At 46.1% G+C, this 21457-nt stretch overlaps 1 non-coding gene across 1 annotated transcript; it reads right to left on the reverse strand.

Moving 5' to 3' along the window:
• Positions 1-13237: 13237 nt before the first annotated feature.
• LOC140896013 (U6atac minor spliceosomal RNA) lies at positions 13238-13365 on the reverse strand. The gene has a single exon (XR_012154427.1). It is a non-coding gene; the product is annotated as a U6atac minor spliceosomal RNA (small nuclear RNA).
• Positions 13366-21457: the final 8092 nt, after the last annotated feature.

The following is a 21457-nucleotide window of genomic DNA, read 5'->3' on the forward strand; positions in this document are numbered from 1 at the left end:
CTGGTGAACTGCCCCTCCTTGCACAAGCTGCTGTTCCTATGCCCCCAGGAGTCATTTGCCCTGAGGGACAGTAAGCAGCGTTACTACCCCTCCCTTGCACTTTGCTCTGGGGGACAGAGAGCAGCTTTCAGCGCAGGTCTTGTTCATCGGAAGTTCTGATTTGTTGCCTCTCTGGCCACACCTCTGACTAGTTAGCCCCACCCACTTTTGTTGTTGCACCTACCCCCGTGAGCTCTTGGCGTGGAGCAGAGCTTGCAGCTGCTTTTTGCCCCAGGCCCCTCCCTCTGGTGAATTTTCCATCACCTCCGTGTATTCATCAAGTACATGGAAGCCAATGGGACCATTGGGTGCACAACATCCACTTATTTAAAGGGCTTAAGTATGAATTTAAGAGCTTAATTTTAGGCACCCTGTTGTGAAAAATCTCTGTCTTAGTGCATCCCACTAGCCAGCTAATCAGCATCCAGCAGTGGAAATATGATGGAGCTATAAAATTATGCGGCGGGAGGTAAATCAAAGGAAGGGCATGGCCATGTGCATTCAAGCCACAGACTGCTGCAATGTGCTCTAACTCCGTGCCATCCCGGACAGACAGGTTGATTTGTCTTTCTGTTGAGTGCAGTTGGGAACGGAGGTGCTTACAGCAAGTCATGAAGTTGGAGAATGATGGTCATTTTCCTTTCTCAGGGCTCTTTTGCCAAACAAGGAGAGGAAGGCCGCCAGGAAAAAGGATGTAGATTTAGCAATGTTTGCTCAACAAAATCCCAGACCCCAAAGTTCAAGTTTCCCAGACTAAACAGAGAGAAAAAACATTTCTTCTGCACGCCTGGCCTGAATCCTGGCAGTTAGAGGCATTTCCCAAGCCGGAAATGTCTCTGTTTCAAATCACCGTGGACAAGGGCAGCCCTTTTAGCCTCATGGCACAGTCTGAGTGAGCATTCTGGACGGCGGCGTCCTGCTGCTGGAGGGTATAGACAAAGCTGTGTGTCCAACTTCTCCGGCAGCTCCAAGGGGCAGATTCTTTGGCTTTTCTCTGCTTCTCAAACAAATCTCTCCTATAATTAAACTGAGCTGCACAAGATCCAGCAGAGACGGACGGCACTGGGAGCAGCCATGCCCACACAGCCCATAGGGTAAGGCCCATATAACCCAGTTGTGCTCAGAGTTACAGCTTTGGATCTGTATCTACTTCAATCAGGCTGGGTGGGTGCAGGGCTGGAGTATGCCTGATAGGTGCCTGGAGCTGTTACAGTTCTGGGGGGGGGGGGGGCCTTCTTTGCATATTTAATTCCTTCCCTTTACTGATTTACCAACACCCGGGCCCAATGCTCAACCTCCATTGTGAAATTACCTTTATTTCAGTTCTGGTTTTTTAATGTGAGAGACCAATAGCAAAGCCAAATGCAAGTTAAACCAAACAAAAGCATTTTCATTTCAGCACATACTAGTAATGTTACACATTGCTTTACTGACCACCTTACCTACAGATATATATTTTTGGGGACTTTCCAAAATCCGAGGCCCCAGACTGCAGCCTCTAAATCCCCTGTGTTAATCAGTTACCAGTGTGTGAACGGAAAAGAGGGTAGGACATAATTTTCAATATACATGATTCTTGCCCTTATGTGTTTCTAAGGGAAGAGGATTCACCTGGATTGACAGGCTAGCAAGGAAGCCAATATAAACACATCCTCCACCTATATTACAGCCTACCCCATCACGGCTTGGAACACCTTGTGACTACAGAATGTGGCCATACGTGATGATGAGTTGCCTCTTTTTTTTATTACCATTCTCTGTAAGATGGTGGGATGTACAAACACAGCCCCTGCCCAGCAAAACTAATGATCTAAAAAGCCAAGGTAAAGGATGGGAGGGGGAACTGAGTCGCAGCGAGGCGAAGTGACACAAGGCAAAGTCATGCAGTGGGTCAGTGGTGATCTAGCTTCCCTCTATTTCGTTTTATTCTTTGTGTCGTTTGCTGACCTGTATTTAATCACTGTTGGTTTTTTTTACTTCCCCTATGAGCTAGGAGGTTGTTTTCCCCCCTCCAGCTTTGAGGAGTACGTTTAGTTTCTGCTTCATTTTTTTTTTTTTGTGTGGGAGGATTGATCTTTTACACAGACTGATTATGTAGCCTGCAGCAATCTCATCTTTCGAGCACAGGCGGGAGCTCCTTCTTGAGTTAATCTGGATCAGCATCCTTGATCTGGGGGCTTTGATAAGGGAGGTTGATAAACCTCAGAGGATGCTTGAGTGCAGAGGAGAGCGGGGTTTTTTTGGGGGAGACACGGTGGGCTAGAGCTGTTTAGAGACCAATGCCAAACCCTGTCTGAGGTCTGGAGCTGGGTGAGTGTCTCTCAGTTTAGGTACTAAGCTCATCGGCATGCCTGTTTATGGTCTCAGAAATCCGCCAAACCCTTAGATGACGTGGCTGTGACAAGAGAGACCAGGTGGGGGAGGTAATATCTTTTATTGGACCAACTTCTATGTTGAGGGGAGAGACAAGCTTTTGAATTTACACAGAGCTCTTCTGCAGGGCTCAGTTGACTACTGCACTCCTGGCTAGATCAAGACAGGACTGTTACAATGCAGCCTTCTGTCAGCACTAAGGGCTTGATACTCTGTTACATCAAGGCCCCTTTATGCAGCATGGAGAGCCCTTACAGGGGGGCGGATATGGCTCCCTGTGAATACCCCCTTTAGAAGGCTCTCACCTAGAGCAGAACTGGCCTAAGGGCTGTACATTACTCTCCACCCCATGTGTAGGAGAGGGAGCAGAAGCATGTCTGGGGGGAGGTTAGAATTCCCTGCACCACAGCTGTTCTCTGCATCCCGGGGCCCAGCAGACCGGTCAGTGCAGCATTGTGCATCTCCTCATTGCTACCATGGGAGCTAAGCTTCCTCTGCAGCTGCCTGCACAGCCCTGACATTGCTCCTGACTCTGAATAGCCTGGCAGGTAAGAGACAGAAGAGGGAAGCCCGGAGGGCAATGGACCATGGGAGAACACAGGAAGGGAGACTGGGCATGGGGTGGGATGGCCTCAATGTCCCAATTTGAGTCCTGTCAAGGGCAAGGGTCACACCTGCTGTGGAGCGGTGACCAGTGTCAGACTGGACCTTGGTAGGGTGAAATCCTGACCCTGCTGACGTTAATGGGAGTTCAATGAAGCCAGGAGTTCACCCCTAGAATGTGCACTGCCATGATCTGAACATGCTCTGCATATAGGAAATTTTCAAGGGCTGCTGCTCACCAGCATGGCAGTAGGTGCTAGAGAAATATCAGAAAAAGCAGTGTAAAGGCAAAGTTCTCTGCCTTCTATCTTGTCCCTCCACACACACTGGAAGATCGTCTAGTTTGGAAAATTCTAGAGCAGGGGAGGAGTGAGAATGTGAGTGAGCAAATCATGAAGCTACTGAAAATAATACTCAGCTGGAAAAATTACTGGTGGTAAAAGTAACTGTGTATTTGTGTGCGCACACACTTGAGGGAGCTAGAAAGGATAGGAGCAAGGGCCCTGGTAATGGGATGTGGATCCTTTCACCTCAAAGTTGCTGGTTCAAATGTTCAAGGATAATGACTGAAAGTTACCACCATTTGATGGCCATGTGGTAGCCTAGGTAAATTCATTTGGTGCTTCCCATCCAGTTCCCAAAAGACCAGAGTGCACATCATGACCACCCTTCACAAAAATATAGCACACCAACAGGTAAACCTCAGCAGAGCTGCCAAGAGTCCCATGGGCCCTGGAGACTGAACTATCCTCAGTCTCTTCCAGATGGACACTTCTGGGGTGGGATTGGGGCACAGCAGTGGGACAACCCGGAGAGAGATTGCATTGCTACTGCCCTTATTAGACCCGTTCTGTTAGTCAGGAGAGGACTTCAGTGTCCATGGTTGTCAACCTCTCACTATTCAGCTAAACTATTTGTTAAGAAGGAAGGGTGGTGTATCTGTGTGTGTGTGTGTGTGTGTAGGGAGGGAGGAGCGGGCTCCTGCAGAGGGAAAAGAACCATTGTACCTCAGAGGACTGGGGTAACCTGTCAATTTTTTTTTCTGACTGGGTCATTTCCACTTTGGCTTTAGCAAACTCCCAGCCATCTATTGAATAGTCAGTATTGTGTCTCTGGTATTCCAGGGACAGCTCAGCTTTTGCGGAGTCCCCGGTGACAAGGATCCAACCAGACAGAATAAAAATGTTCCTTTCTTTTCATTTCCCTTGGGCTTCGCTTCTGCCTCTGCTGGAAGAGGTCAGACTCCCCGCCCCCAGGGAAACCAGCTTCCCAGCGTGAGCAACACAGTCCATGGAAGGTCGAATGCCGGGGACAGTAAAGCTGACAGCTCTGCCTGTAATTAATTTCGTACCGTTGTTATTGTCTTTGCTTTTAAACAACTGCTGCAGCCTGCAGGTCGCTGGTGTAAATGGCTGGAGGTCTCTTCAACAGAGCTAGAGTGATTTACACCAATGAAGGACCTGGCTTCTCTCGTGAGAGGGACAAGGGAGTTAGCTTCAACCCCTGCCCGAAGCTGTATGTTGCATATCAATTCCTGGGAATGCTGAGTGACATATGCACATGGTCGTTTAAGGGCTCGGCAAAGACGGGAAAAAATCAGTAAACATCCTGTTTCCTGCTGCTGACTCCCTCTTCTCGATCATTAACAACGATATTAAATAAAACACCCTGCACCCTTTCCTCTGCTCAGAGCCCGCCAGGCAGTTTGCAGACTGAGTCCACCGTTCCTTTTTCACATACTGGGTTAGAGAGACATCATAGCATGTTTTACCAAAATCAAAGAGCTTGATTCTCAGGCCCGGCCAACACAACAGAGCGAGGTTGGCGCAAGGCAGCTTATATTGACCTAACTACTGAAGGTCTACACTTACATTTTGCTCCTGACGACATAACTGCCCCGCGATGTCAACTTAATAATGCCACCTCCAAGAGCAGCATGGAGCCAAGGTCGATGTCATTAGGTCGACGCAGTGTCGGCGTACACACTGTGTTGCTTATGTCAACTGTTACTGGCTTTCAAGAGCCTTCCCAGCTGGCAGTACAATCGATATGAGCACTCCTGGTCAGAGTCTTCACTGCTGACACAGGGATCAAAGTGTAGGTACGCGCAAGTGATGTAATTATCACGGCCGCTGTGTGCCGACCTACGTCAGGTCGACTTAATTTTGTCGGGTACACATGGCCTCGGTTTCACTAAGCCTCACTCTGACAGTGTAAAGTAATTTATGCTCATTGTACGGCTCCTTTATGAGGCCAGAGTGGTACAAAGAAGCCTTAGGGCAGAGGTCCCCAAACTGTGGGGCATGGCCCTCTAGCGGGGCACAGAGGAATGTTCAGTGGGGCACAGCGAGGGCCCAGGCCAGGCCCCACGGAGAGGCAGGGAGGGAGCACCACCCAGCTCCGCTCCTGGCCCTGGCCCCAGCCCCACTCCCAGGGCCCCGGCTTCTGACCCCTGACTGCCATCCAAGGCCCCTAACTTAGGCTCTGCTCCCGGCCTCAGCCTTGGCTCCCTTACCCGCGCCTGCATGCCCCTCTCCCGGAGCTACGGCCCCACTCCCAGCCCTGGCTCTGGGGCGGGGGGGTGGGGAGGGGGTGTATGATAACAGGGGTGAGGGGGAGTGTGAGGTAAAAATTTGGGGACCACTGCCTTAGGGTAAATGAGACTCAGATACCACAGTCCTTACACCACCAAATTTGTCTGTCGAGTTTTGCTCTTCATCAGCCTGAGCTGGACCCACAAGATTCTCACAGGGTTTTTTCTTCTCTGAAGCTTTGGTTGTTATTTGATAGGGATGGAAGAGAGATTCAGAACTGATAACTGGCCGGATCACTCTTCTGGGTTTTTACACCCCGATTTCCCAACCAGCTCTACTGTCTACTAATCCCACCACCTTTGCAAATGGCAAGGGATTTCCCCTCCCCCCAGCTCTGGAGGTAAAGCACTCTTATCATCCCCCTTTGGACAAGTGGGGAGCTGATGCCCAGAGTAATTGACTTGCCCAGGAAGTGTGGGCAGAGGCAGGAAATGAATGAAGGTCTCATGGAGTGCCCCCACCCCACAATCTGGTGTCTGAACCACAGCCCATCCTTCCTTCCCTGTCAAAGAGGAATTGTCCTGCCTTGTCGTGGCGAAGGCTGATGAGCAATGTAAGTACAAAGAGCAGAAAAAATCAAAGTGAGAAAAGGAACCTAAAAGGGAAGGGAAATCAGAATGAAAATGCAAAGGGAGTAACAGAAACACAAGGTGGAAAATAGCCACATTGAGGGTGCTATAGAGAATAATAGAGAATTAGAGTGGGAGGGGGCAGGAAATAGTGGAACAAGAACCAGAAAACCCGAGGAGAAACACAGTGGGGATCTTTCTGCAGCTGTAAAGGAGGAATGAGTGTGGATTTACTGCACGTGTACGTAAGTGACTGTGCAGGTCCCCACTCAAGCTGCAAGGCTGGGCAATGGGAGGAGAGAAAGCTGCTCTGTTGGGTATGAATCCCTGCGGACCAGAATGAAAGGAATGGCCAGGAGATCAGGACTCCCCGACTCCTGTAGAAAACTCCTGCACCAAGTCTGGCCACTCAAGCTTGGTACAAGACAGAGGGCTAGGGGTGGGTTGGGCCTGTAGGTAATAAAGAGAGAGAGAGATGAATCAGGAGAGGGAGAGAGATGCAAACTCCATCAGCCAGAGCAATAATCGGAGGCAAGATGATTAGTAGCCCCATGAAAAACCTCATTACTTGAGACATTTAAAACGTGGCTAGGCAAAGTGCTAGAGATATGCCATAGGGAAGAATGCTAGAGTGCCTGGGGAGGGATGGGGACAGTTTACATAGCTTCAGAGGTCTTTTCCATCTCTGTCATCTATTATTCTGTGACTACAGGATTAATAATAACATCAGCAGAGGTTGCACATTTCATTCCTAGCCATTAGGATGCATAAATAAGATCCAACCCAGCTACATCAAGGGGTTAAAGACCTATATATTAAAACCAACAAACACACACAAAACCAAGTACCAACAGAAAAAGAAACCAGAGGTAAAAAAAATAATGTAGTAAATAATGCGTACATATCAGCCAGATTCCCACTGCAGTTTGGTTAAATGCTTCTGTAATTCTGCCCTGAATTTATATTAGTAATAATGAAGAAGTCTTTGCACTAATTATTGTGCTTTTCATCTGTGGATCTCCTTATGAAACACAAAGGGAATTCTCTAGCTCAGTGGACAAAATGAGAAAGGCCTCTGTGAAGATGGAAGAGGTTGCAATGGGCTTGTGAAATAAAACAAGGTGTATTTTTGGTGTTGAAAACTGGCAAACATACACTCAGCAAGATGCTCCTGACATGGGGTTGAGAATGATGGAGTGAGGAACAGAAGAGAAAAATCTATTACACACAGTACGGTGAAGATGTGGGAGAAGAAGAATGGGTTTGTGGGTAAGACACTGGACTTGAATTCAGGATATCCTAGCTTCTGTGAATCCTGGGAGATCTATGGTATTTGGAGATGGAGCTCCAGCCCATTCAGTGGTGGAAAACGATTCTTCCCAACTCAGGCTCTGATCCAGCAAAGTGCTTCAGCACCTGCTTAACTTAAATCATGTTCGTAGCACCATTGACTTCACTGGGACTCTTGATATGCCTAAAGATAGGCATGCATCTTCCTGAATCAGGGCTAAAGGCCTTGATCCTGCTCACTTTGAAGTGAATGGCAACACTTATCTGGACTACAACGGCCATAGAAGCAGGTCTCAAATTCAGTGAGGCTACTGATGAGATCAGGGGTACTTCATCACCATAGTATCTGAGCACCTCATCACCTTCAATGTAATTATTCTCATAACACCTCTGTAAGGTCAGGAAGCACTATTACCTCCTGCCCAAGGCGAAACAAGAAAGAATTGTGGTGAATCAGGGATGTGAAGCCTGGACTCCTAACTCCAAGGCTAATGCCCTGGACTCTCTTGAAGAATTTAAAGTCAAGAACAGAACATCCACACTGGGTCAGACCAATAGTCCATCTAGCCCAGTATTGTGTCTCTGCCTGTGGTCAGTGCCAGATGCTTCTAGCAGTTGGAGATTTAGGGGTGGGTGCATAACTTAATAACTATCAGTAGCAGAATTGTAGATTAAATTGAAACAAATTAAATAATAAAGAGCTGTGCCATTAATTCACTGACCTCCAACCTCCTCATGTCACCTCATTATTCCTATCACTAATGTAACCCAATGAATTTCAATGTATTGTTATTATTTATATACGGTAATGATCAGTTTGTTCTAAGTGCTTGCCAGGCCATCAAAAAGGATGGAGTCTGCTTCAGGAAGTCTAAGCAGAGACAAGCTTGACAGCTATATAAATATATTTTACCCAAACACAGAACTTTGTTAAGGTTGATGGTGAATATCGGATCTTTTCAGAGTTAAAATGAAATACTATTAAAAGAACACGGATATTTTAAAGCCAACCATCAGATCCACAATAAATCCAGAGTGAAGGTTAATATGTAAAAAAAAAATCAAAACTTTACAGCGGTCAGCGGTTTCCCAGTTAAGGCATGCACAGTTATGCCAGGAGCATAATTGACTTAGGAGCTGTTGTCTGGTCACCAGGGAGGTATCAGTCAAAAGCACAGCTGGTGAGGTTGGAGGCAAGCTGTGATTTTACCTATTTATTGTAGAAAAGTCACTGTGAAAAACCGCCTTATCAATCGAGTTACCCTTTTAAGGCTATTTCCATAAGGAAATGGGGCTAGAAATGTACTTTAAAAGAACATTTAGGCTTCCAACAGTCATTTGATGTTTTTTTTTAACTCCCCTGGAATCTGTAATGGATCATTCTGATGTTCCTAATTCAACAGAGAATAACTTCCCAAATATTAAAAATTAGTTCTGGGCACTTGAGACTTCATCCAAAGGCTACTGAAGTCAATGGAAGTGTTCCATCTCATCATGATCTTCACGTGAAGTTTCTAGGACAAGCTGTTTTTGAGGTAAGCTGTGGGAAGGAGGAAAAAAAGAGTATTAGTGGAATCTTCAAAGTGAAATTAACACCCATTCTTTCCCTTCGCCCTACATATGAAAAACCGCTTATCCAAATTAACTCAGGTTTTAGCAAAAAATTTCTCTGCTGCAGAAAGGCCCCACATGCAAAACTCCAAGTAGAAAACGACCCTCATGATTAGTATAAACTGTATGGGAGGGAGGAGAGAAGACAAAATGAATTGAGTAAGGGTGGAAGTTTTTTTGTTAAAGCTTCAAAAATTTGAAAAACAGACTTCAATGAGAAACTGCAGAACTGGAATTAATTTGCAAACTGGGCACCATCAAATTAGGCCTGAATAAAGACTGGGAGGGGATGGGTCACTACAAAAAGTAATTTTCCCTCTCTTGATATTCACCCCTTTTTGTCAACTGTTGAGAATAGGCCACTTCCACCTTAATTGAATTGGCTCATTAGCACTGACCCACCCCGCTTGGTAAGGCAACTCCCATCTTTTCATGTGCAGTATATATATACTGCTTACTGTATTTTTCACTCCATGCATCTGAGGAAGTGGGTTTTAGCCCATGAAAGCTTATGCCCAAATAAATTTGTTAGTCTCTAAGGTGCCACAAGGACTCCTTGTTGTTTTTGCTGATACAGACTAACACGACTACCACTCTGAAACCTGTGCAGTTCTTGGCTTTGTTATGCATTGGTCATTGGAGAGAAACTATGGATGACAGAGCTTGTTTTCTGCTTTATTCTCTATATTTGGAGGCAATGCTTGGGACAGAATAGTTTCTTGGGAATTGGCATTGTTGGATGGAATGAGATTTCTGGAAGAGGAGATTTCCTGCATGCTATTGGTGACCACCTCTGTTCTGAGACATATGTGTAAATAAAGCATGTTACACCTCGAGTATAATTACACTACTTAGGGAAGCTGACCTGTAAGGGGCTACACATCTGCTACCACTTGGCAGTGGGCAACACTAATGTCAGCTGTCAGACACTGGTGTCGGAAAAAGGGCAACAATATATATTTTGTGCTATATATTAGAGGTGAGCAAATAATTGATGTTTGCGTTTGGGGGCCAAACCAGAAAATCTGAAACACCCTTCCCTTGCTGATTTTTTCAAAACTTTGAATTGAAAAATTTCATTTTGAATCAACCAAAACGTTTTGTGCTGACCTGATACCTTTTTTTTATAGTTTTCCTTTTCGATTCAATCATTTTCTGGTGTTTTTCACCCTTGTTTTGTAGTCTTTTTTGTTCTTTTTTTTAATTGCAAAAATTTCAAAACAGAACACCATTTCCAAACGAAAAGTCAAAGTGAAATGTTTCAACTTCTTTTACATTTCCTTTTCAGGCTTTTTTCAGACAAAACTATTTGTTGAATTTGACCTGAATTTGAGAATCATTTCAGTACCCTCACAAAATGTATTTTTCAGCAAAGTTGCTATTCACCAAAAAAATGTCACCCAGTTCTACTATATATATAAGCAAGCCCTATAGCCTGAAGGTAAGGTTCTCCTTCCGTCTGTTGGTGATCAGGGGGAAGAGCAGCCTCTGAGCTGCATAAAACTACTTACTCAGAACTCCAGATGCACAGAAGCTCCCTAGGGAAGGAGCTGTCTGCCTCTATCTATTAGTAAGGAAGGTATTGTACATCTACAAAGAACTGGCATAAGCTTTTTACCCAGAATTCCACCAGTTAGAGTCTGGTAGTCACCATAACCGTACACAGACATACAATTGGTTGTGTAGTGGAACTGAACTGAGAGGAGAGAAAGGAAAATAGCTCTTATCTGCTAGCAAGGACTGTGAACAAAGATCCTTTATACTACTGATTCCTCTCTGCTGAGTATCCTGTGTTAGTAGGAGGGTTCTTCGATGGGAGACGGTGCAGCTCCTCAGTCAGGTGCAAAATGGAGACAGCACTTCAGTGAATCAGCAGAGGATAGCAGCAAAGCTGAGTGAATTCTGGGGAGGCCCTTCCTATCCAGCGACTAAATAAAGCTGAAATCACTTTTGGTGAGTTTGGTGGTACAGCCTCAGAATGAGACCACACACTGCTTCCCAGGGGACAGAAGAGAGGCCTGCCGAGTGCCCCCCAGGACTCTGGGATTATGCTACCCACTAACACGAAAGCATAAGTGAGGTTTAGCAGATGGGGAAGTGATGTGGGTAAAGGGATATTTTCCTCTTGGGCATTCACATTGGCTGAGGAACCAATTTTACAGACTACTAATGCCAAAGTTTCCCCGAGGAAGCATTTGTTTCATACACAGACTCAGTGCTCACCAGTAAGTAAGTATTAAGAACCATTGGGTCATAGAGTTTATTGCAAGAAGGGACCACCAGATCATCTAGTCTGAGCTCCTGTACACCACAGACCACCAGCACCACCCAGCACCTACACACTAAACCCAACAACTGAAATTAGACCAAAGTATTGCCTATTAAGGGAGCTCAAGGGAGGTATTTTGGGAACCCAGGAATTCTGGCAGGTGGGGCTCAAGCCCAAGTTAGTTTTGAGGAGGACCCCAAGCTACTTGAACCTGACCATGCTGCTGCTGACATCATCTGGCAGAAAGGTCACAGTTAAATTAGTGTACAAATTCTGCCATACTATCCCTGTGGCTGTGATTTCTCTGTTATACACCTGTAACCCCCTCTGCAGCTGGTTGTTCCTGGCATGTTACTTTCAGTCTCATCAGCAGCAATGCCTACAGAGGCTCAGGACTCCATTTCCCAAATAGCCTAGAGTCCAGGGCTGAGATAGAACAAGCTGGAAGCAACTACCAGAACCAATCATAAGCCAGAATGGAGAAACAAAGGGTTTGGTTTTCCTTTCAGTTTTGGCTGCTGTGGAACTGGAGCGGATGCAGCCTGGGAAGTCCCAGGAAACTTCCCATTCCTACCCAAAGGGAAATTTTGATCACTGTTGGTGGGTAAAAGCGGCAAAGAGTCCTGTGGCACCTTATAGAATAACAGACATATTGGAGCATAAACTTTTGTGGGTGAATACCCACTTCAACGGATGCATGTAGTGGAAATTTGCAGAGGCAGGTACAAATATGCAAGCAAGAATCAGGCTAGGGATAACGAGGTTAGATCAGGTTTCAGAGTAACAGATGTGTTAGTCTGTATTCGCAAAAAGAAAAGGAGTACTTGTGGCACCTTAGAGACTAACCAATTTATTTGAGCATAAGCTTTCGTGACGAAAGCTTATGCTCAAATAAACTGGTTAGCCTCTAAGGTGCCACAAGTACTCCTTTTCTTTTTGCGGTTAGATCAATCAGGGAGGATGAGGCCCTCTTCTAGAAGTTGAGGTGTGAGGTGTGTTGGTGGGTCCTGGATCATTGAAAAAAGTGACCAGCTGCGCACCGGGCCTACCCAGGGCAGCAGCACCCCGGGGCTCCAGGAGCAGTTAAGATGTAGTCCCGGGTATTTTTAGTAAAAGTCCTGGACAGGTGCTGTGAATTTTTATTTATTGACCATGACCTGTCCAGGACTTTTACTAAAAATACCCGGGACTAAATCTTAGCCTTAATTAGAATAGGCTCCCAGATGCGTGTAGACTGCGTACAGGATTCCTGGGTACATTCCGATTAGAATTGGTGGAGTATGATTGCCCCAGCAGAGGGAAAACGATGCTGTGTTAATGCTATGGTTTAGTTATGTTTTTATTTTTTCTTAACTATAATGCAGTTGTGTGGCAAACAATTCTGAGGCAGAGAAGAGACATACCATCACTTGAAACCAACATCACACTCAGCTGACTATTACTGGAAACCTGCTGCCTTTTACATGCACAGCAATAACAACTTGACAAATGTGCAAACACAGTGTGGGCTTTGTCTGCTCTCTTTCTGCTAGTGGGCTATACTCTACTGAAGAGCGGCTAATCATAAAATGCCGGATATAGCATCTTCTCTAGATCTGTGTGGGTTTTGTTTGTAGGTTTATGAACCTTTCCCTTCAATTTTAATTTGTTTGGAGGGTCCCATCCTTCATGTTGCCCTTTCAGTTCTGGGTGTAAATCATAGAATCTTAGAATATCAGGGTTGGAAGGGACCACAGGAGGTCATCTAGTCCAACCCCCTGCTCAAAGCAGGGCCAATCCCCAATTTTTGCCCCAGATCCCAAATGGCCTCCTCGAGGATTGAACTCACAACCCTGGGTTTAGCAGGCCAATGCTCAAACCACTGAGCTATCCGTTCCCCCCACCCCCCAAAAAAAACTTGGTTAGATGCCATGAAGTAAGTGGCAATGCCTTAACCATATGCGTGTTGTAAAGGTCACTAGGACCTCTTCCATCCTTATCAAGGGGAGTGCTAACCTTCTCTCCTTTCATACAACATAAATGAACCCAAGCCTGTTTTTAGATGAGCTTCAGGTGATCCAGTGATTAGGGCATTGGCTTAGGACCCAGGTTCAACTCCCTGCTCTGCCACAGACTTTCTGTGGGGAAAGCAAGTCACTTATCTGCTCTGTGCCTCAGTTTCCCCATCTGTGAAATGGGGATGATAATGCTTTGCTACCTCCTAAGGGTGTTGTGAGGCTAAAGAATATTAATGATTGTGAAGTGCTTTGAGGTTTACTGATGAAGCGCACACTGTAAGAAATAGTCATTATTATTCCAGAGTCTTGGCCAGGTTTCTCTGTCTCAAATGATATAACAGAGGAAATGCAGATTTTGCAACAAAAGCTTTGCATGGCTCTGCATAATCATGGTCTCCTTGATGAATTGAACCTACAGTTTCCAGCACAAGAAGCACAAGCCTTCCACTTGAGCTTCAAAACAGGCTCCTTAGCTCGGAATAAATAACAGACTCTTATGGCAGCTGTGTCACCTGTCCAACAGGTTATGATATCCAAGATCCTTAGCAAAGCTCTACACCTGCTGCCCTGGGGCTGCTCTCCCCAGCACTGATGGAGAGGCAGAGAAGCTAAGTTGTACAGTGCCCCGGACTCCTTCCATTGCCATCATGCCTTGCTCAAAGGAAATGAATGGCTTGCTTGCCCCTGTCAATCAACTGAAAAAGCCTTCTTCACACCACCCTGTAAGCAGAAAGGACGGTCCAGAGGCCATGGCACTAGCTTGGGACTTGAAAGAGCTTGGTTCGAGTCCCTGCTCTAGCACAGACTGCCTGTGTGACCTTGGGCAAGACACTTAGCCTACATGGGCCTCAGTTTCCCCATCTGTAAAATGGGAACAATGGACTTCACAGGGTGCTGTGAGGATAAGTATATTAAAAAGATTGTGTGGTGCTCAATTACTATGGTGATAGAGGCCAGATAAATACTATTGATTGATTTATCTCCAAGGTAGGAACCAATTCCCCAGACAGGGCCCACTTGTTTCCGTATAGAAAAGCCAGGTAATGTTGTCCTGGATTTGAGGGGAGTTTATACCCTAGCATGTGATCAAGCTAATTGCAACCATATTATGTGCATTCAGCCACCCTGAATTAATGAAATAGAATACCACATAGGGTTAATTTGGAGACAGGCTTTCAGAACCAAGGTCAAAACTAACTACAGTTTCTGCTCATCAGAGTGGGAGGAGGGGACAAACCAGTAAACAACTGAGACTAAAAACCTTGGTGGGTTGGGACATCTTGAGTCTAGATGCCTCTGATATTAGAAGTTTATTGAAAGTTAGAAAAGTGATGATCCAGTCGGGGTCATTATGACCTATGCGTTTTGTAGAAGTTAGTTCTAAAAGATTAGCTAACTGAGTGTACTTTGGAGCAGTCCTGTGAAGTCATCTTGAGTGACGTTTTTCCTGACACCCTTTCTCCCCAGTAAGTGGGCAACTGGCCACTGCGAACCTGCAGTTAATTACTCAATACCCTTCCAGATCTCAGGTAAATATCTGGGAGGTTCTAAACCTATTGCTTATGTCTGTGTGTGCTTAAACCTAATACACTGCAGTTTTAGACAGAGCATGCTTACTGGCATGAATCTTATCAGACGGAAGTGCTGTGTTCCTGTGGATTTCTTCCATACACCTCCTGGAGTGAACTAGTTAAGTTGCCCCTGTTGGGGGTTCTGAAAACCCCGGGTAACAGTAATACTGGGGCAAAAGAGGAGCCCTGCCTGTTGCCTTCTCTCAGGGACAAAGTCTAAGGGCCCTAAGAGGAACTGATGAGAATAAGTCCAGCTTCCTAAGGCACCTGCATAGGGCCGTTTGCTCTGTCACAATCTGACCACTAGAGGGAGACAGGAACACATGCACTAAGCCAGTGATTGGCATCTAGGCTTACCCAATGTTCACGTACAAGCAGACAGGACGTTTCATTGGTGGAGTGCAGAAGAGGAGGAGTCAGGAGATTGGGTTCTAGAGAGAGCAGGAAGCTGGGGGTGTGTTTGTGGGGGTGTTGGGGAGCAGGTTCACCAGCTAAAAAGGAAGCAAAGAGTGTGTGAGGTGAAATCCCCAGATAGATTTTTGCATGGCTGTTATAAATCATACCATGCATATCTGTGGTTCACTTGGTCTGAGGATCTCAAAGCACCATACAGCCTTAGGCCAACAGCACTATTCAAACAGGGGTTCAGTTGGTTGCTTCTGTTTGCTCTTCCTCTGTTGCATGACTGGGGCATGCCGCCCTCTCTCATGTGTCAAAGCCAGACGTCTATTGTATCGATCTTGGTCTTCACAACATTTCCTGATCACTGTGTGAGCTGGGGACACCTCAGCACCTACCCTTGTGCGGTGTGTTGGGGACACTGGAGGCACACAATGATGGAACCCATGGGGTTCCCTGACTTGTCCAGTCCACTCCCATTTGTAGACTTCGATGCCAGCCGAGGCATGGCTGGCGTGGAAGCCCCTTTGGTGGCATGCAGGAAGGGCAGACTGTGCAATTGCACAGCAGCCATGGCATGGGGCTGATGTAGCCCAAAGAGCTTAGAACTAGCCCTCTGACCTTGAGTGAAATTCATGCTAAGGGTTTGGGTGGGGGATAATTGGTGTCCAGGGTCCTGTCTGAGTCCTATGTACCAGGGTTGAATTTCACCTTTTCAATTCTAGGTGAAATTATGGAGTGTCTTATTTTAGCCTCATGGCTGCAAGAGCCGTTGTAGTTATTCTGGTTAAAATCACATCCTCTGCTGGGCAAAGCCCTCCATGTGAAGGTAGAGGAAGAGAAGCCATGTACCTCCAAGGTTGGGAAGATCGTGGCCACTGCTCCCAAGAGAAAACGAAGGGCGGTGGTGGTCAGAAACTCCCTTCTAAGGGGCTGAGGCATCTATCTGATGGCTTAATCTGGTGTCCTTGGAGGTGTGGTGCCTGCCAGGGTCCCATATCTCAGACATTACGGAAGAATTTCTGAGGATTATCCGGCCCTCTGGCAACTACCTCATGCTGCTCATTCAAGCAGGCATGAATGATACTGTGAGGTCTGAACCTGAGCAAATCAGAAGTGACTACAGATCTCTTGGAGTGAGGGTGAGGGAGTTGAGGGCACTGGTGGTGTTCTCATTGATCCTTCCAGGCAATGGTAGGTGCCCAGGCATAGAAAGACATGCTGGAGATGAATGCATTGCTGAGGATGGTGGATGGTGTCACCCAGAGGGCTTTGGTTTCTTCGACCATAGAATCATAGATTTATAGAATCATAGGACTGGAAGGGACCTTGGGAGGTCATCTAGTCCAATCTTCTGCACTCAAGGTAGGACCAAGTATTATAGACCATCCCTGACAGGTGTTTGTCTAACCTGCTCTTCAAAATCTCCAGTGATTGGACATTCCACAACCTCCCTCCGCAGTGTATTCAAGTGCTTAATCACTCTGACAGTTTTTCCTAATGTCCAACCTAAATCGCCCTTGCAGCAATTTAAGCCCATTGCTTCTTGTCCTATGCTCAGAAATTAAGGAGAATAATTTTCTCCTTCCTCCTTGTAACAACCTTTTATGTACTTGAAAACTGTTCTCACGTCCCCCACTCAGTCTTCTCTTCTCCAGACTGAAAAAACCGAGTTTTTCAATCTTCTCTCATAGGTCCTGTTTTCTAGACCTTTCATCGTTTTTGTTGCTTGTCTCTGTACTTTCTGCTATTTGTCCACATCTTTCATGAAATGTGGCATTTGTGTCTAATTCTGGGCACCACACTTTGGGAAAGATGTGAACAAATAGGAGAAAGTCTGGAGGAAACCAACAAAGGTCTAGAAAACCTGACCTGCTGGGAAAGATTGAAAAAACCTGGGTTTGTTTAGTCTGGAGAAAAGAAGACAGAGGGGGAACATGGTAACTGTCTTCAAGTACATAAAGGGATGCTATAAAGAGGAAGGTGATAAATTGTTCTGCTTATCCATTGAGGACAGAGCAAGAATAATGGGCTTATATTGCAGCAAGGGAGATTTAGGTTAGAAATTAGGAAAAGCTTCCTAATTGTAAGGGTAGTTAAGCACAGGAATACATTATGGAGGGAGTTTGTAGAATCTCCATCATTGGTGGCTTTTAAGAATAAGTTAGACAAACACCTGTCAGGGATGATGTCGAATAATATTTTGTCCGGCTTCGGGGCAGGGGAGTGAACAAAATGACCTATCAAGGTCTCTTCCAGTCCTGCATTTCTATGGTTCTAGTTTAGAACTTCTCGCTCTTCAGGAACTTGAAGCAAATGGCATTACTGCAAAGCAAACTTACCATTATCTGTGCAAGAAAGCAGAGCAGATAGGTGCCCAGCGATACAGGCAGCTCTGTTAATTACAAACAAACAAATCTCCTAAATTCAAGGCAAGGAGTTTCTTTACTCCCAAAACCTTTTCATTTCCTCTGTCTCCGGGATACCCTGGCAATCTGATTTTGCTTGTAATCAGATGCATTTATTGACAACCCTGTTATATTAGGTGGGGTCCTTACTGCATTGTTCTTCACTTTAATTTCCCTGTATTCATTAAACTGCTGTAATCTGGCACCTCCCCCCACTCCTGACACTATTACTGATTTTTAACATGGCTGCCTTTATTGCTCCCCACAAATCCTCACTCGCCGGTGAGAACTTTACTTCTCCTTGGTGACTGGGCCCCTCTCCCGTCCCTTGGTGTTCTCATAAACCATTTCCCCCAATCTCTGCTCGGTCCTTTACAGTGATAAAATCTCATCCTCACCTGGATTTGGATCTGAACTTCAGGGCTGGCCCTTTATTTTGACAGGGAGATGAACAAACCCATGGATCTGAAGACCCTGTGGAAATTTCAGTCTGAATCCAGATCTCGGCCTTGTGGTTCAGGCTTATCGCTACAAGCAAGCCATTCCATACTGTACCCGTAGGCATAACACTTTAGAGAGGGAGGCTAGTTAGGGCACTAGCCTAGGCCTTCCAGAAACCGGCTTTGCCAAAGCTTTTCTGTGTGACCTTGGACACATCACTTAACCTCAGCACCCCCTTTGTAATATGGGTCTAATAGCACTTCCCTACCTCACAGAGGCATTGTCAGGATAAATATGATAAAGACTGTGAGGCGCTCTGACACTCTGGTAACAAGGGCCGGATAAGCACTGCTGCATGACCTCATGGTGTCCTTGTGGCTGGATTAACACAAGCAGGCAGAGTCCCTGGACAAAGCTCAGTAAACAAGATAACATGTATTTTATTACAGGAAGAGGGGGGCAGAGGCAGCTCCCCTCCTGCTGCTGATTCCAAAAATACTTTTGTTTTCCCTGGCCAGGAAACACCTCACCCGCACCCTAATGTCAGGGTTACTTCCTGAGTCAGGGGTCTCTCTGTGCCTTGGAGGAGACATGGTCTTCAGGGGCTATCTGTAGCTGTTCATAAGAATCATAGAAGATTAGGGTTTGGAAGAGACCTCAGGAGGTCACCTAGTCCAATCCCCTGCTCAGAGTAGGACCAACACCAACTAAATCATCCCAGCCAGGGCTTTGTCAAGCTGGGGCTTAAAAACCTCTAAGGATGGAGATTCCACCATCTCCCTAGGTAACGCATTCCAGTGCTTCACCACCCTCCTAGTGAAATAGTGTTTCCTAATATCCAGCTTAGACCTCCCCCACTGCAACTTGAGATCATTGCTCCTTGTTCTGTCCTCTGTCACCACTGAGGACAGCTGAGCTCCATCCTCTTTGGAACCCCCCTTCAGGTACTTGAAGGCGGCTATCAAATCCCCCCTCACTCTTCTCTTCTGAAGACTAAACAAGCCCAGTTCCTCAGCCTCTCCTCATAAGTCATGTGCCCCAACCCCCTCCGCTGGAGTCCCTCCAATTTGTCCACATCCTCTCTGTAGTGGGGGGCCCAAAACTAGGCACAGTACTCCAGATGTGGCCTCACCAGTGCCGAATAGAGGGGAATAATCACATCCCTCAATCTGCTGGCAATGCTCCTACTGATGCAGCACTATATGCCGTTAGCCTTCTTGGCAACAAGGGCACACTGCTGATTCATATCCAGCTTCTCAACCACTGTAATCCCCAGGCTCTTTTCTGCAGACCTGCTGCTTAGCCAGTCGGTCCCCAGCCTGTAGCAGTGCATTGGATTCTTCCTTCCTAAGTGCAGGACTCTGCACTTGTCCTTGTTGAACCTCATCAGATTTCTTTTGGCCCAATCCTCCAATTTGTCTAGGTCACTCTGGACCCTATCCATACCCTTCAGCATATCTTCCTCTCCCCACAGCTTAATGTCATCCGTGAACTTGCTGAGGGTGCAATCTATCCCATCGCCCAGATCATTAATAAAGATGTTTAACAAAACCGGCCCTAGGATTGACACCTGGGGTACTCCACTTGATACCAGCTGCCAACTAGACATCGAGCCGTTGATCACTGCACATTGAGCCTGACAATTTAGCCAGTTTTCTATCCACCTTATCGTCCATTCATCCAATCCATACTTTTTTAACCTGCTGGCAAGAATACTGTGGGAGACCGCATCAAAAGCTTTGCTAAAGTCAAGATATATCACATCCACTGCTTTCCCCATATCCACAGAGCCAATTATCTCATCATAGAAGGCAATCAGATTGGTCAGGCATGTCTTGCCCTTGGTGAATCCATGTTGACTGTTCCTGATCACCTTCCTCTCCTCCAAGTGCTTCAAAATGGTTTCCTTGATGACCTGCTCCATGATTTTTCCATGGACCGAGCTGAGGCTGACCATGTAACTCTGATACAGTATCACAGATAGTCTCTTTTACCTGGAACCCAGTTTCCATTTTGTGGGTGCAAAACATTTGCGTCCCTGTTGTTGCTCTGAGAATTCATTTTCAGTCAGTGGCCATCTCTAGCTACGTCGCTCGGGTCCACAGTCAGACGGTTATATGGGTTAATACTCAGATTCTCACATCCACTTCAGTACATTGTTGGTGCAAAATGAAGCATTCGGAAATGAATTGCAGGTTCCAAAACCAGGAAGTCACCCTTGTGCAAATGTATCCCCCATACTACCTTTGGGATAAATATACCCAGAGATAACGTGTGCTCCAGAGGCAGCCATTTGCCCCATGCAACAATAACGACATGTTTTATTGATCCTACAAAACCCAGGAACGAGGCAACATATTCTTGAGCGCCACCTATTGGCACTCATCAGTTAACTATTTTGCAGCAATGGGGATTTCAGGACTTACAGAGCAGTCAGGAAATAAGATTATTAAATAATTAAAAACCACTGAAAAAACAACAGTGCCGTTTTCCCTTTAATGCGCACGTTGTGTGTGTGACTTGATAAGGAGCCAGCTCTTCAATACAACTAGAACTCACCATCACAAAGAACAGCAGAATACTAGGTGCAGTGCAAGTTTAATATCTGTTTCTAGTGGGGAGTGGCTCAGGGGCAAGAGGGATATTTCCTAATTTGATTGGGGCTGTTAGACCACCAGCGCTGCCTGCATAAAGTATGTTGTCATTCATGTATAGTCTGTATTACAGTCTCCACATGCGTATGTCTTCCTGCCTGAATATTGAAGAGAAATAAGAGGGATGGGTGACCTTTTCCCAAAGCCCTGCTGTCTTGGATTATTGTCTTCATCCTTATTGAGTTTTCCTTTCATATGAAGTCTGAGGGACAGCTTATTTTCTGAGACAATTACGCCCCAGTAACAAATGCCAAAGACTACCGCCTCCCTCGTACACTACAGGGAGGAGGGTGCTTCCCAGTGCAGGTAGAAGACACTTGCTAGCTCTGCTTGAGCTGGTGCTCAGAAACTAGCAGCGTAGCCAGGTAGCACAGGCGGTGGTTTGTTAGCTGCCTAAGTACGTAGCCAGATGTCTGGGCAGGTATGTACTAAGGCAGCTAGCAAGCTGCTGTCTGTGCTACCCCCAGATACACACTAGTTCAGCTTTAACTAGCGCACTAAAAGCAGCGGCGTATCTGTCTCTCTGGGCTGGGAAACACGCTTCCAGCTGCAGTGTAGACACATCCTAAATTTCTGTCTTGGAAACCATAATGGGAAAGAAAAGTGCATAAAATATTAACAGCTCCTCAGCCCCTCCTT

The sequence above is a fragment of the Lepidochelys kempii genome, chromosome 11 (assembly GCF_965140285.1).
Source record: "Lepidochelys kempii isolate rLepKem1 chromosome 11, rLepKem1.hap1, whole genome shotgun sequence".
In the NCBI taxonomy this organism is placed as follows: domain Eukaryota; kingdom Metazoa; phylum Chordata; order Testudines; family Cheloniidae; genus Lepidochelys; species Lepidochelys kempii.